Source organism: Podarcis bocagei, assembly GCF_964188305.1.
Source record: "Podarcis bocagei genome assembly, chromosome: 6".
Classification (NCBI taxonomy): Eukaryota; Metazoa; Chordata; class Lepidosauria; order Squamata; family Lacertidae; genus Podarcis; species Podarcis bocagei.
The window spans coordinates 45,793,392-45,806,967 of record NC_138130.1 but is presented as its reverse complement, the minus strand read 5'-3'; the positions used below and the strand labels follow the sequence as shown (position 1 = coordinate 45,806,967).

The 13,576-nt window shown below is 40.8% G+C and overlaps 1 long non-coding RNA gene across 1 annotated transcript in view; it reads left to right on the top strand.

Moving 5' to 3' along the window:
* The window catches only part of LOC308589051, a 30,056-nt gene extending 18,588 nt beyond the window's left edge, over positions 1-11,468 (top strand). Inside the window, exons 2-3 of the long non-coding RNA XR_014009066.1 lie at positions 10,181-10,232; positions 11,372-11,468. This is a non-coding gene — a long non-coding RNA (uncharacterized lncRNA). The remainder of the gene's footprint in view (positions 1-10,180; positions 10,233-11,371) is intronic.
* Positions 11,469-13,576: the final 2,108 nt, after the last annotated feature.

Genomic DNA, 13,576 nt, shown 5'->3' with positions numbered 1-13,576 from the left:
TTCATCTCAGGCAGGTAGAAAATGTCCTGGGTAAATAGGACCAGGTGTATAGGGACTTGGATCTCCTCATAAATACTGTTTTTTCTGTGTGTGCATCTCTAGGAGATTTTAGATTATTTTATCCCCTAGGGAAAAAATAAGGAGGAAATGATCAGGAAGGAAATAACTCTGAGAGGATGGGAGGATAGGGTAACTTCAGGAGATGTTTGTTTGCTTATTTATTCCATTTAAACCTGGCTTTCCATAAATGTTGTCTGAGGCATCTGCATAAAATGAGGTTGGTAACCATATCTAGATCCTGGACCACAGGTTGCTCTCATGTTCCCATTTTTATCTCTCAGAATTCTGGGGTTGAATCATAGTCAATGTTGGTTTTAAGCCCTGACTTAATCAACTGGATGCATTGGAAATAGGCTGCCTAAAGGTCTGTTTTGAATCCCCCCAACAAGTATTCAGAGATACAAACAAAGAGCATCATTCATAACCAAGCTCAGAGACCCAGGGAGGCATAAGCCAAAAATAAAAATCTCAGGTAACCAATCTGAACAGGTTCTACTAGAAATGACAGAACTGTTTTTAACATGTGAAAATGAATCTTCATACCCTTGGGGGTATGTAGGAAGAAATGAAGGAAGGAAAAATTATTAATCAATTAATAAAATTATTAATCAAGCCTGGAATTAGAACAAGTTATGGGATACAAGATCAGGAGGACTAAGTGTGCATGCACTGATCTCCTATTTAAAGAAACCCATGATATCACTACAAATAACTGACAGTTGCTATGCGGAGTTGCTGTAGCACACAGCTATAGCAACCACCTTTGGAGAGGTAGAAAGTGCTTTTGAAGACAGAGATGCAGGCATACATCCACATCCATATTGCTCCTCTGTTCAAGAGAGTTTTGAAGAAGAACCACAAGGAAGCTAGGCACTGATTGGAAGCATGCAGTGTCCTTCCACCATTAAGGCATTCCAGCGTGCTGTGTACTGAGGTGGCTGCTTCCTAAGGATCACCCCAGGAGTTACGTTGAGCAAAGCAGTTTTCATTGCGGCAGATTTTCAAAAGGGCAAATAAAAACTTCTCTGTTATCCGAAGTCTTTAAATACCATGTTTGTCCTTGAAAAGCTATTACTTAGCCCTCTAGCCATAACAGTGGCTTTTAGTGGTGAAGGATGGTGTGAAGCCGGGAAGAGTGTTGGGCAGATAAATTACATTCAAACTTCGGCAGTGCTGAAACATTGTAGTAATGGGCGGTGTTCATGAGAGATGGAGGATAGTGTGACTTGATGTCCATTATCACTTCAATACTGTACCACATTTGTCAGAGAAATATAGTATTCTTGTTTGACATTATGTGAAAGACAAATTCCTCATAAAGGGCAGAGAGTAAGCAGCAGAAACAAGATAGTTCCATGGGGCCTGGTGTCCTGCCTGAGCCACTAAATAATTCTTCACACACAATATTTTTGGGGCCTAACAGGGCAGGGAAAATGTTACAAATGCTGACTGAGCAAGCCCAACCATCTTTTTTTTTGTTAGAGAAATTACAGGTAAGTGGTCCAGGATGAGCAGCAGGTGTCATTTACCTCTCTGCACTGTGGCCTTGAAAACCCTTCCTCATTAGGTTGACCAACTCTGGGCCAACCCAGGTACCACCCACTCCAAAGTTGTTGGGGTTGGAACTACAGTTTAATAGGCTGTTTTTTAAAAGTTTTTTTTAAGGAACCCTAATTAACTGTACAGGCGGTAGGCGTGTGTGTGGGGGAGATGTTACATCTCTTTGGTTTCACTCCCCACCAAGAGCAGGGGCAGATCAGGTCTGTACCACACAGGATCAATGACTCCTCTGAGTGAGCCATCAATCCTGCATACTGATACTTCAGGCATGGGCCTCAGGTAGGAATGAGAGTCAGGCAGCTCTTTCCTTATGGGAAGACACAGCTGGTGGTCAGGTGTTTTCCTACCTGATGTTTCTCTTTCCTCCCTGTTGCCTCTTCCCTGACAGCCACAGATAGCTCTTGGCAGTGCTATTTTTCTAGAAAAAAGGATGCTGGAACTCACCATGAACGCCTACCTTGTTCTCTTAGAATGCTAATAGCGCCCACCTGAGAGGTGCTGGAATTGAGTTCTAGTGAGTTCTGGCTGAAAAAAAGCACGGGCGCTTGGTCATTCAACCCAGCCTTTAAGCAATGTGTGTGTATCTGTGACTAACATGTCCGATGCCTGAATACCTTTGAATATGCCCAATTTGACTTGGGTCTTGTCCAGATGTGGGGCACAGCACTAGTATTTACCCCTTCTCACATCTGCAAAAATATATTATATTAATATTTTATCAACCAAACCGGTTCATTTAAATGATATATCCTTTCAGAAGCCCAGAGTGGTATTTTAGGCACATAGCAGCTTCATTGAATTGGCAAGGGCATTGTCATGGAAGCCTTAATGGGCAGTCTGTCCAGTAAGCAATGTATGGACATTTAGAGCTTTCCTCCCCCAAAACAGAACAGCCATAGGCAACTCCTGTGCAGTTCCACTAATGATTAACCAATATAGTGACATTCCACACCATCATCCTGCACACTTCATAGCTGCATGTGGGAAACTGGGCATTATGGGGTAGACAGAGAATGGTGGTGGGGATTTGAAGCTGGCTATCCCACACTCAGACCCAATAACTTTGTCAGGGCACCACACTGGCTTTACTATTTGTAACTACTATATTAGTTAACATTTTGATATCCTATGGAAGCTAGCCTATAGGGTAAGTCTACGCAGAATACAAGGATGGGAACAATTGTACACAGTTTTCCCAAGGGAAAAAAGTAGAAGGGCTTCCCTATACAGCAATCTAAGTCATCTTTTTATTTGTATTGCTTCTAAAATGAAATTCTTCTGAGTGCAATTGACATATTGACACTGTTAATATATGTGCTTCCAAGTAATGGGAGGCAATGTAATTAACTATGTTGAAAGAAAATGTGAAATAACTGGAAAAGGAGCAAGCTTATTCTGTTTCTGAAAAGAAGGTGACATCCATACTCCTCTGACAGGCTTTATAAAAACGGAGCAAACTTTTCAACCTCTGTGCTGTACGTTTGATATCGGCTTCCTTCAGAGGCAGTTGTTTGTTTAATAAGTTACAAGTGGGGGCCCGGTAAAGACCAACTTAACTTTTGCCTTGGTCAGGGTCAGAGCTACTTTTGAGTACATCTGATACTGGTTCTCTAAAGATGTGCATGAGTCACTTCAGCCCAAGTAGACTTTTGCACAATATTGTGTGGGTGGCTGTATACAAAGTACAAACACACACACACACACACACACACACACACACACACACACACCCTGTATGACAGTTCATTCTTGTTGAAAGCAGAACTTGCAAGGAATATACTTTTGAATAATGAGGAAATTCTAAGTCACAAAATTCTTTGTACCATTAGTTCTTAAGAGAAATATTTGAAACTCTGTTTCTTAAAATCTGTATTTCATTCACTATATTATTCTGTATTATACACTGCCAACTCTGTTATTTCAGATTTATTAATATTTTTATTTTCTGCTTTCCATAACAAATAAACAAATATTAAGGTGATTTACAACACCAAAGCACAACACAATAAAATAATACTTTACAACAGGGGTGGGGAACCTTTTTGGTCTTGTGGCCCAATCTTTATCTCACCCGTCCCAGTGAGCCAACTTTGACAGTCGGGTTTTCTTAATGTTTTTGTGTTTTTAATTGATTTTTGTTTGTATTTTATTCTGGAATACATTTTGGGGTCTAGTACAGATCAAAATGCAGGATAGAAGTAGAATAAAATAAAATAATTATTTAAACAATGTGCAAAATATTAGTGGACTATCTCTTAAGGAAATTCCCCTTGGGCCATTTCTATCTCACATCATCTACAAAGGGGGCTTCCAAGATTTCGCTGAGCCATGACTGAGATGGCGTACCAACACAGTCATGCACACATACAAAATGAATAATTGAGACTGAGTGAGAAAGCACCATGGTCACAGAGTTCTCATTTGTATTCTTGGCACAGAAGTGGCCAACACCTCAAAACAACTTCTAACAAGTAACTAGGTGCTTCACATCAGGAGTGAGTGGCAGGGTAGGCTGTTTTGCATTGGAAAATGATACATTTCCCGCATCTTTCTGGCGTGCTCAAACCAACAAAGCAGGGAAGTATCTCTGAATGAGTGTGTAGTAAACTCTCATTTAGAGTGCTTTGAACAGAAAATGATACAGATTAAAAAATGAGAATCCCAAGAAAAACAACAATATAACCATACACAAATTCTGCATCTTTCCAGAGCTCTCAAACAGAAAAGTAAGAAGCACTTCAAGAGGTATGCACAGTAGATGCTAGTAGGCACCTTCAGAGTGCTTTGAACAGAAAATGATATGGATGAAAAAAAGAGAAAAGGACAGGAGAAAGAAAAATGCATGTACAAATTTGACAGCTTTTGAAAGCCAAATGAAAATTAGTCTTCTTCTGGACAAATACCCCCTTCCCTACCCCATCTCTTCCACAATCATACAAGGACCAAATGTCTCCACATAACTTGTCTCCAATAATCATTGTATTCCACAAGGAGTATCTCTCTGGGTTAACACAGAGAATGATGAATAGCAACCTTTTTTCAGGTTATGTATCTTGTCAGTTTGGGATTTCTAGGGTGTACCTAGGATATAAGTGGGGTGCAGTCCAGAGAGAATGATCTTAAGGCACATAATGCAGTTCTACCAGTAAAAGCTAAGATGCTCAGGCCACATACACTGTCTATCTCAGAAGCCTTCTGCAATTTTGTTTATTTTAAGGGAGCTTTCACACATTTCCTCATGAGTTTGGGTATCAGTATAGTGTTGCCATATTTCATAAAGTGAAAATCCAAACACAAACAAATTGTTGACCTTTTCTAAGAAAATTCCCAAGATTGTTGAGCCATTTGGGGGAAATAACCCAAGTAGTTGAGCTTTTTCTGGGGGGGGGGGGACACAAAAAGTCCCCAGGTTTTTTGGTTATGTTGCCGAAAATCCAGGATAAACAGCCACTTTGCACCCCCCCCCCCACATCAATTTATATCCCAGTACTGGCAACCCTATATCAGTATTCACACCCAGGTGAAAAGAACTGGGCTGAAACAAACATCATATTGGCATACTTTTACTTTTGTTTATTTTTCTTCATTTTCTCCACCATTTTTCTTTCATCTTCAGGTGATGATACAAAATGGATCTGTTTATATGAATGTATGTTTATTATTATGGCTAAACAGCCAGCATAATCTGCTATATGATATTTATGATATTTATCCCTTCTACCGTGATACAATTCCCTCCCAAATCTTCTTGCCATGAGTACCACTATTATCTCTGTGTTCTGCCATGTAATCAGACTCCCACTACATGTCTGCTTCCTTTCCCACAAATAGGCTTCCGTGTCCCTTATTCTCAAAAGCCAAACCCTGAACCAAACGTTTCCTTTCTATCCTTTGTCCCTGAACTTCTTGTGTTCTGCTTCTTGCAGCTGCCTCAACTTTCCATCCATTAACTCCAGTCTTGACCCTCTCTAAGTTGGCTTTTGCCCTCAGCACTTAACCCAATATGCCTCTGCCAAAAGCACTGTTTGTCTTCAACTGTTAAGCTGAAAATTCTCAGCTCATCCTCATCCTCCTTGACCTCTCTGCTGCCTTTGATCCACCAGATCACCCTCTCTTACTTGACTCCTTTTATTCCCTAGGAGGTTTCATGATGCTGTCCCCGCCAGTTCTTTCCCTACCTAATAGCTTTTTTGGTGTAGCAAGGTACTGGAACTCACCAGCACTCCTCACTCCGGGTTGTGGTGGGGACTGGGTTGGACTGGCTGCAAATACAGTGGTACCTTGGTTTACATACACTTCAGGTTACAGACTCCACCGACCCAGAAATATTACCTCGGGTTAAGAACTTTGCTTCAGGATGAGAACAGAAATTGTGCTCTGGTGGCGCGGCAGCATCAGGAGGCCCCATTAGCTAAAGTGGTGTTTCAGGTTAAGTACAGTTTCAGGTTAAGAACAGACCTTCGGAACGAATTAAATACTTAACCAGAGGTACCACTGTACTGGAATTCACTGGTGGTGTTATGCACAAGACTGTCCTTCCTTGGAGGTTTTTAAGCAGAGGTTGGATGGTCATCTGTCATGTGTGATCTACAATTATGATAGGTACTGTATACTCCCCACTTGACCAGACAGCCAACTAGAGCATGGGTAGGCAAACTATGGCCCTGGTTCCAGATCTGGCCCAATCGCCTTCTAAATCCGGCCTGCAGACGGTCTGGGAATCAGCGTGTTTTTACATGAGTACAATGTGCCCTTTTATTCAAAATACATCTCTGGCTTATTTGTGGGGCTTGCCTGGTGTTTTTACATGAGAAGAATGTGTGCTTTTATTTAAAATGCATCTCTGGGTTATTTGTGGGGCATAGGAATTTGTTCACCCCCCCCCCAAATATAGTCCGGCCCCCCACAAGGTCTGAGGGACAGTGGACCGGCCCCCTGCTGAAAAAGTTTGCTCACCCCTGATCTAGAGTAACAGCTGCAGCCAGCTGGGGATGGCCAGGCATAACCCGGAAGTAACACCCAAATGGTCCGAAGAGAAAGCCACAGGTGAGAGAGTAGAGAAAGCAGCCACAGAGCGAAGATGAAAGAGAGAGGTGGATCCTGGAGAGGCAGGCGTGCAGCTTAAGACAAGCCTGGGGACTGCTCACTGCCAGGGAGTACAGGAGTGTTGACCAGATGACTCCAAGACACTTGGGGCAGTGAAACAATAGCAGAAACCGCACCCCACCCTCCATTGCAGCTTTCAGTCTAGCAGGCATTAGGTGACCTGAGGAGACCCTTATTACTCTGTACCAGCCTGCTGAATGAGGCCCATTCATCCCAGCACTCTGTTCTCACCGTGGCCAACCAGATGCCCATGGGAAGCCCACAAGGAGAACCTGAGCGCAGCATCACTCTCTCTTTCTCAGCCTCCTTCCTGCCTCCCTTTATCTGCTGCCTTGGAATCAAGGCAGCTACTGGCCATTGGCTAGTGTGTTGTGCTAGTGGAACATGGAATCTTCAGTTTAATTAAATATGTTTCAATAGTGCAGCGACTGAATATACAATTACTGACTGCAGAAATATTATTTCTGCTGTTTTGATGTTTTCCCTAAAGGAAGAAATAAAACAAAGTTCTAAATAACAGTTCTAAATAAACTCCTCCACACCTGCAAAATGGATCTGCAGGAACAGAAATCACATAGCTACTGAGCTGATGCAAATGCGTCCATGGGGCGGCAGCTTTCACAAGGGGCGGCAGCTTCTGGAGGCCAAGCCGTTTTGGGCCCCCTGAATATATGGGCATTGGTAGGGACTGGCCCCCCAATGTCCAAAAAGTGTGTAGGTGAAGCACAGAGTCGAGCGGCGTGTGGCGCAGCCCCAGTGGCTGGCCCCTCCTCCTCCTGCCACAGAGGGGAAGGAGGGTTACAGCAGCCTCCCATGGGTGGCAGTGCCAGAAGGAGTTGGAGGAGGAGCTGCCAACCATTGAAAGTGCATAGCCATGTTCAGCTCCACCCCTGGCTCCTCCCGATGTCCTGATATCCTGTTTGGGATGTTGGGATGTTGCCATCACATGTGACGTCATGCATGCAACGTTGCCCCCCCCCATCATCCTTGCAAGCTGGCACCTTAGCCTTTCACTATGGACTTTGTTCACACAGTTGGACCAGAAAGCGTTCTTAGCAAACCTCTGCGATGATGACAGAGTGCAGGAAGAAAGCAATCTTTGGCACAAAACATTTTGCAATTAACAAATTGGTACTGCAATGGTATCCTGCTTTTATATTAGTTCAGAATTAATTCTGCTTCTTCCTAGTGTCTGCAGACAACCACATTTGAGCTAAAAGAACTGTGTATTTATTTATCTTCACCCGACCTCACTTCTGTTTCTCATTCTCTGTGTGGGCCTTATATGGCAACATTTAATACCAAACCAAAAAAAATCCATTGTTTGGTGATGGTGGTGGTTGTTAAACATTACTTTCAGATAAAAACTGATCCTGGTACTCAGTAACATGATCTCTAATCAACAGTCAGTATTGCCCTCTCCTCATTCTTTCCCTTCCAATTCCACTGTGCGGAATTTATGCGAATTAGATCTAACTTTCACATTTTCTGGTCTAGTTGTAAGTGAGCAATGTGTTTCTCACCGATCTGTGCTTTTTAAATGGTTGTACCCCTACAGAATCATAAAACCAGGGATTTGTATTTCTGTTTTCCTTAGCTTTAAACCACTAGTGTAATACTGTTAAATATTTAATTGCAAATCAGTGTTCACAAGACCAATGTTTTTGATTGCGCTTGTTAAAATCTACTGCTGGCAGGCAGGCAATGCATGACTCATGCCTTTGAGACTTGAAGGTAACGTAATCTCCTTTTGAACTCAGCAAAAGCTTCCACGTAAAGATACTGAAGGTCACTATCACCTTTGCTAATGATTTCCCCAACTATCTCTCTGTTAATGAGTTCTTTTTAGTTCATTTAAAAGCCTACTGCTTTCCAGTTCTAAAATTGTGTTAACTCATTTGAAGACAGTGAGTGAGGTTTAGCAAGCTGTGGAGACTTCCCATGCATTATCAAGAGCAGATAATGGATTCACAGACAGCATTGTTTTTACTACACTGAGTATGTGTATGTGTGCATTCACACACATGCAGATGAATGAGTGTGTATGGCAGATAATTGCCTTATTTAGTAATAACCTTGTGTGTCTAGAGTCTAGACCATAGACAAGCCATCAAAGATCAAGGTCAAGGACCTGCTATTCTTGGAATCCAGGTGGAAAGTATATTTTTAAAAATGCTAACATCCTGTCACTGTTGCATTAATGAGAAGCAAGGATTTGTCCTTACTTTTATCCTGTTACCCTTGTCTCTCCCTTTCCTTCATCCTCCACTCTCTATACCTATATTGTAACCCTGACTTGGTCTCTCTCTCTTTGGTCTCTCTCTCACAACTCATCATGGCAGTAGCCACTTTACTGAGCTACCCATTATCTATCTTCTGGTTGTTCTCCAGGGTCTATTAAACCTTGCCCATCATCTCAGTTGCCCATCATCTGAGTTGTTAAACTGCCTCAAAGGTTTTAACTAAAACAGAAACCCTTGCCCATCTTTAGCTAATTAAAGTCACTGTTAGCTCTGAAATTCGTTTTGAGGGCAAGCCTCTGAGATACATCTGTTGGCTGTACCCCTCCTTTCTGCATATTCATCAGAAGAGCTGAAATAAGTTTCCATATACATACAACTGCCTGTTTGTATGCACTTCCATGTGACTAGGAAATTTGATCATTTTATGATCACATGGAAGAGCCCAAGTGTACATGCACAGAAGTCCCTCTCAGATGTTTTGGCAGGTTTCTTACCCAGCGGCAGCAACTTCATGCCTGCAGTTTTCAGACCAACTCTTCACAAAATGTTTGGGGAGATTATTAGGTATTTATTTTTAATCCCCTCAAAACTGTAATTGCTGTCCTTGCAGGAAAACCACTGCAGCTATTCTTCTGAAATGCAGCGGGATCCATGCTCTCAAAAGGGACATGATCTTACTTGCAAACATCACCCAATTCTGCCCTAACATAAAAAGGCATTTCATTTTTTAAAAAATAAATAAATTTAGAATACTCAGCAGTCAGTCAGCACAAAAGTCACTGGACCTATTTTTCTGTAATAAAGTTTGCATTGTTGCTGTTATACTTCAGAGTAACTTCATTATATGTTCTACTTTGAGTCATAAAAAATGAAACCTAGGTGTCACATTGTGATTTTTGAACAAGGGAAAAATTACAGTTTTAACTAAACTAATGAGTAATGAGTTGTAATCAGCTTAGGACCTTGCCCAATTTATTTCATTAGGGCCTATGTTCAACTAAGTCTGGATCTAGGCTTAAGTTATACCGAAAATGTTAAGTATGAATAGCTTTATATTTAAATCTTCCTCGACCTCTCTTCTCATCTCCCCAGTCTGTTATAAATACAGTAGATACCAAATTCATTTTTTTACACATACTATTTCTGTTCCCATGTTTTGTGGTGAACTTCTCAAGGGAGTTTGTAAAGTTCCCACTTTTGCTTACTTCTAGATTCTCCTCCTGATGTGTGTCATAGCCATTTATGGTTCTTCCTCCATGACAGGTTTGTAAACGAGTTCTCTTTGGCCTTGGGGTATTGTGGATGGGATGTGAAGTGGCAGAGACTCTGGTCCCCATCACAATGATATTTTACAAGCCTTCATATGATAGCCAGGATTTTATTTCTCTCTACCCCCACCCCCACCTTACAATAGCTGATAGAGTTGTCCCTATTTCTTTCCAACTCTGAAATCCCTCTAATAAAATACTTACTTTCCCATCATTTTTTAAAAAATGTGTCCAGTCTTCTCAGTGCCCTGTGGCAAGCACGCTGCCTTGTCCTCCATCACACATCATAGATTAGAGATCAAGACGTTTGTTTATTTCCCTAGTCATAAATGGTGGGTTAGGAAGTAATGAATGACAGGGTCTGAAACTGAAGGCTCTGCAGAAAAGTAACAATGCATTACTTTTTAAATCTGCCTCTATTATTACTTCTAGTAAGTTTACCTAAAAATGAAAACAGAACAAAATGTCTCATCCTTCTTTTATTTTGGACTATGATGAAAATTATAGACAGAACCCCAATAGTGACTTTTTCACAGTATCAATAGATCCTTAGTACTATGGAGAACTTCCAAACAAAACTAGCAGTGTATTCGGGTTAGATCCTAACTAAGCTTCTTTGTTGGTTTCTCCTTCCCCTTGCATCACCCCTGTTTCTCCAAAAAAAAAAAAAAAAAATAAAATAAAATAAAAAAATCTAGCTAATGACAGGCAGCACATATTGGTAAAAAATATTACCCCACTTTCATGGTTGAGCTGGAGACCCTGCTGGACCTTAGTTCTCTCCACAAACAGAAGGAGCCTTCTGTTCACCAAGGGCTAGTCAAGATCCAAGTATTTGTGGCAGGCCAGCACCTATAAATCTTTCCTAATCTATTCCTGACAATTTAATATTTGCTTACTTAAAGACAGTGGCTTTCAAACATCTCCTAAAGGGAATGTTTCTCTTATCAGCTAGACTGCTGAGAAGCCCATGATTATATCTGCCACAGAGTTTGTGAATGTTGTAGCATATTCCAGAATCCATTTCTGAAACAAATTAGCGTCAGAACAGGCAATACAGTGCATTCTGACATAGGGTAGGTCAAGTTGACCTTCAGAGAAGTTTAACTACCATTATTTTTCTTTGCATTGAAGAAAACCCTGGTAAGCTTCAGAGAAGCGTCCAGAACTCTCCAGAACACAGTTTGAGATCCATTGAGAGAAGAGTATAAATGGCTCCCCTGGTAAGATGTATTTCAGAACCTTGCTCTCTCTCTCTCTCTCTCTCTGCAAACAGCAGAATCATATTCTTTCTGTGAAAATAACACTTTTCACCCATTTTATTTGTAATACTCGTTTTTCCTGGAAACATTTTATCTTGACACATTCTCTCAAGGAAATCTCACTTTGGGAGCTGAGTTTTCATATTAATTTTTAAGGGTGTATTCTCCCCCCCCCCTTTTAAAGTAGCCATGCTATTATTCTGTTGTCGCATACATTTTGAATCATACTCCATTTCCCATACAGAAGTCCCCAAAAAGACACATTTGCCCACAGGAAACACAAAGTGCTGAAGTGATCAGCTTTAGTTTCTACTGAACCCTTTCTTTCCTCTCCCCACATTCTTTAGTCCTAAGCTGACAAATACTGATTAGTGCCATTCCAGATGAGTACGGTACTCCCTTTCCAGAGCTTGGCAATACTCATTTCCCATTAAGGAAGGGAGCAGCCTTGACTGAACATTCCTTTTTTTCTGCTGATACTGAACAGCCAGTCTATTTCTGACATATGATGTAGATGATACTCCCTCACTCGCCTATCTGGAGCCTTCCAACACCCTTGTGAAATCAGTGGGAAAATTCCAGTGGGCTTTGGGATCACTGGGTCATGTCCCTCCCTGCTACCATTTATTTATGCCTTGCTATCACCATTTGTATACGGGTGAATAGACTAATGCTCTCCCTGTTAATCAGCAGGCTGGCGCGTTGTAGCATAGCAGCTACAGCAGTCTTATGTGTGCTTACTACTAGAGAATAAACTCCACTGAACTCTCTAGCATGCATTATGTATTGCATTTATACCCCACTCTTTTCTCAAAGGAGCCCAAGGGTTCTCCCTGCTCCTCATTTAATCCCCAGTGAACAACCCTGTGAAATAGGTTAGGCTGAGAGCCAGTGACTCGCCCAAGGTCCACCAGGAAGCTTCCTAAATGAGTGGGGATTTGAACCTCGGCCTCCCAGGTCTTTGTCTGACACTCTAACCACTGCACCACACGGGCTCCCCAAACTACTTGTTGCATCCAATGAATGTTTGCCTGGACGCTGAAATAAACGTATAATGAGCATTTTTCAAAAACTGCGCATTGAATGTGGCCGTATTAGAAAAAATTAACTCATGAATCAAAGATGACAAAAAATGTGACTAGATACAACGACTTTTCTACAATGTGACATCCTTTCACCTAATATATGAAGGGTGACTCCTGCATTCCTAGACAGAATAGGCAATACTGGGCCGGATGGGCAAATAATCTGCTAGAAGGAAGCTTTCTATGTTCTATGCTTCTCAGTTATCTCACTGGCTTTGTAGCCATTGACCAGATCATTGGATGGCAGGAAAAATAAGCAACTGGAGACGCTATTGATTTCCTGCTTTCCTTTATATATTACTTTGAGGGGGTGGGAATTGGAAAAGGAACACAGGCTGTTCTAACTTTAAATATGATGTCTGCTATAATGTTCATATAATCAAATCGGGTTATCTGTTGGATTGTTACAATATGTTTTGAAATGATTTAGTATTTGATCAAATACTAAATGATTTCAAAACATTTTGTGACAATCTATTAATCAATTATTGTAATGATATATTGATTTGCATTTTTGCTGCTCTTTTATGAACTACTTTGAGTATATTTAAGGAGAAAGTGGCATACAAATTTAAACAAACAAACAAACAAACAAACAACATTCTTGAAGGGACTTGGCTTAGCTTTAATTGCATGGTTTCCCTCTCATTTCTCAGTGTATAGTGTTTTTTTTGTTTTAAAAATTATATCCCATCGTTGCTCCTAAAGGAGACCAGGGTGCCAAACATGGCAAATGCAAATAAAATAAGAACATATTTCAAACATTTAATTTAAAAAAAAATCTAAAAATTATTAATGGCAATACAAAATAGGAAATGCGAACCTTTATAAAAGACTGATACGAATGATTTGTGGAAAGGCTGAAGGAAGTCAAACCAAAAAATCTGTGAAAACAAGTTGTTGAATTTTTGTATTATTTTTATTATGGAAATTAATAAAAATTATGCATGAAAATAAATAAATAAATAAAAAATCTAAAAACATGTAAAACA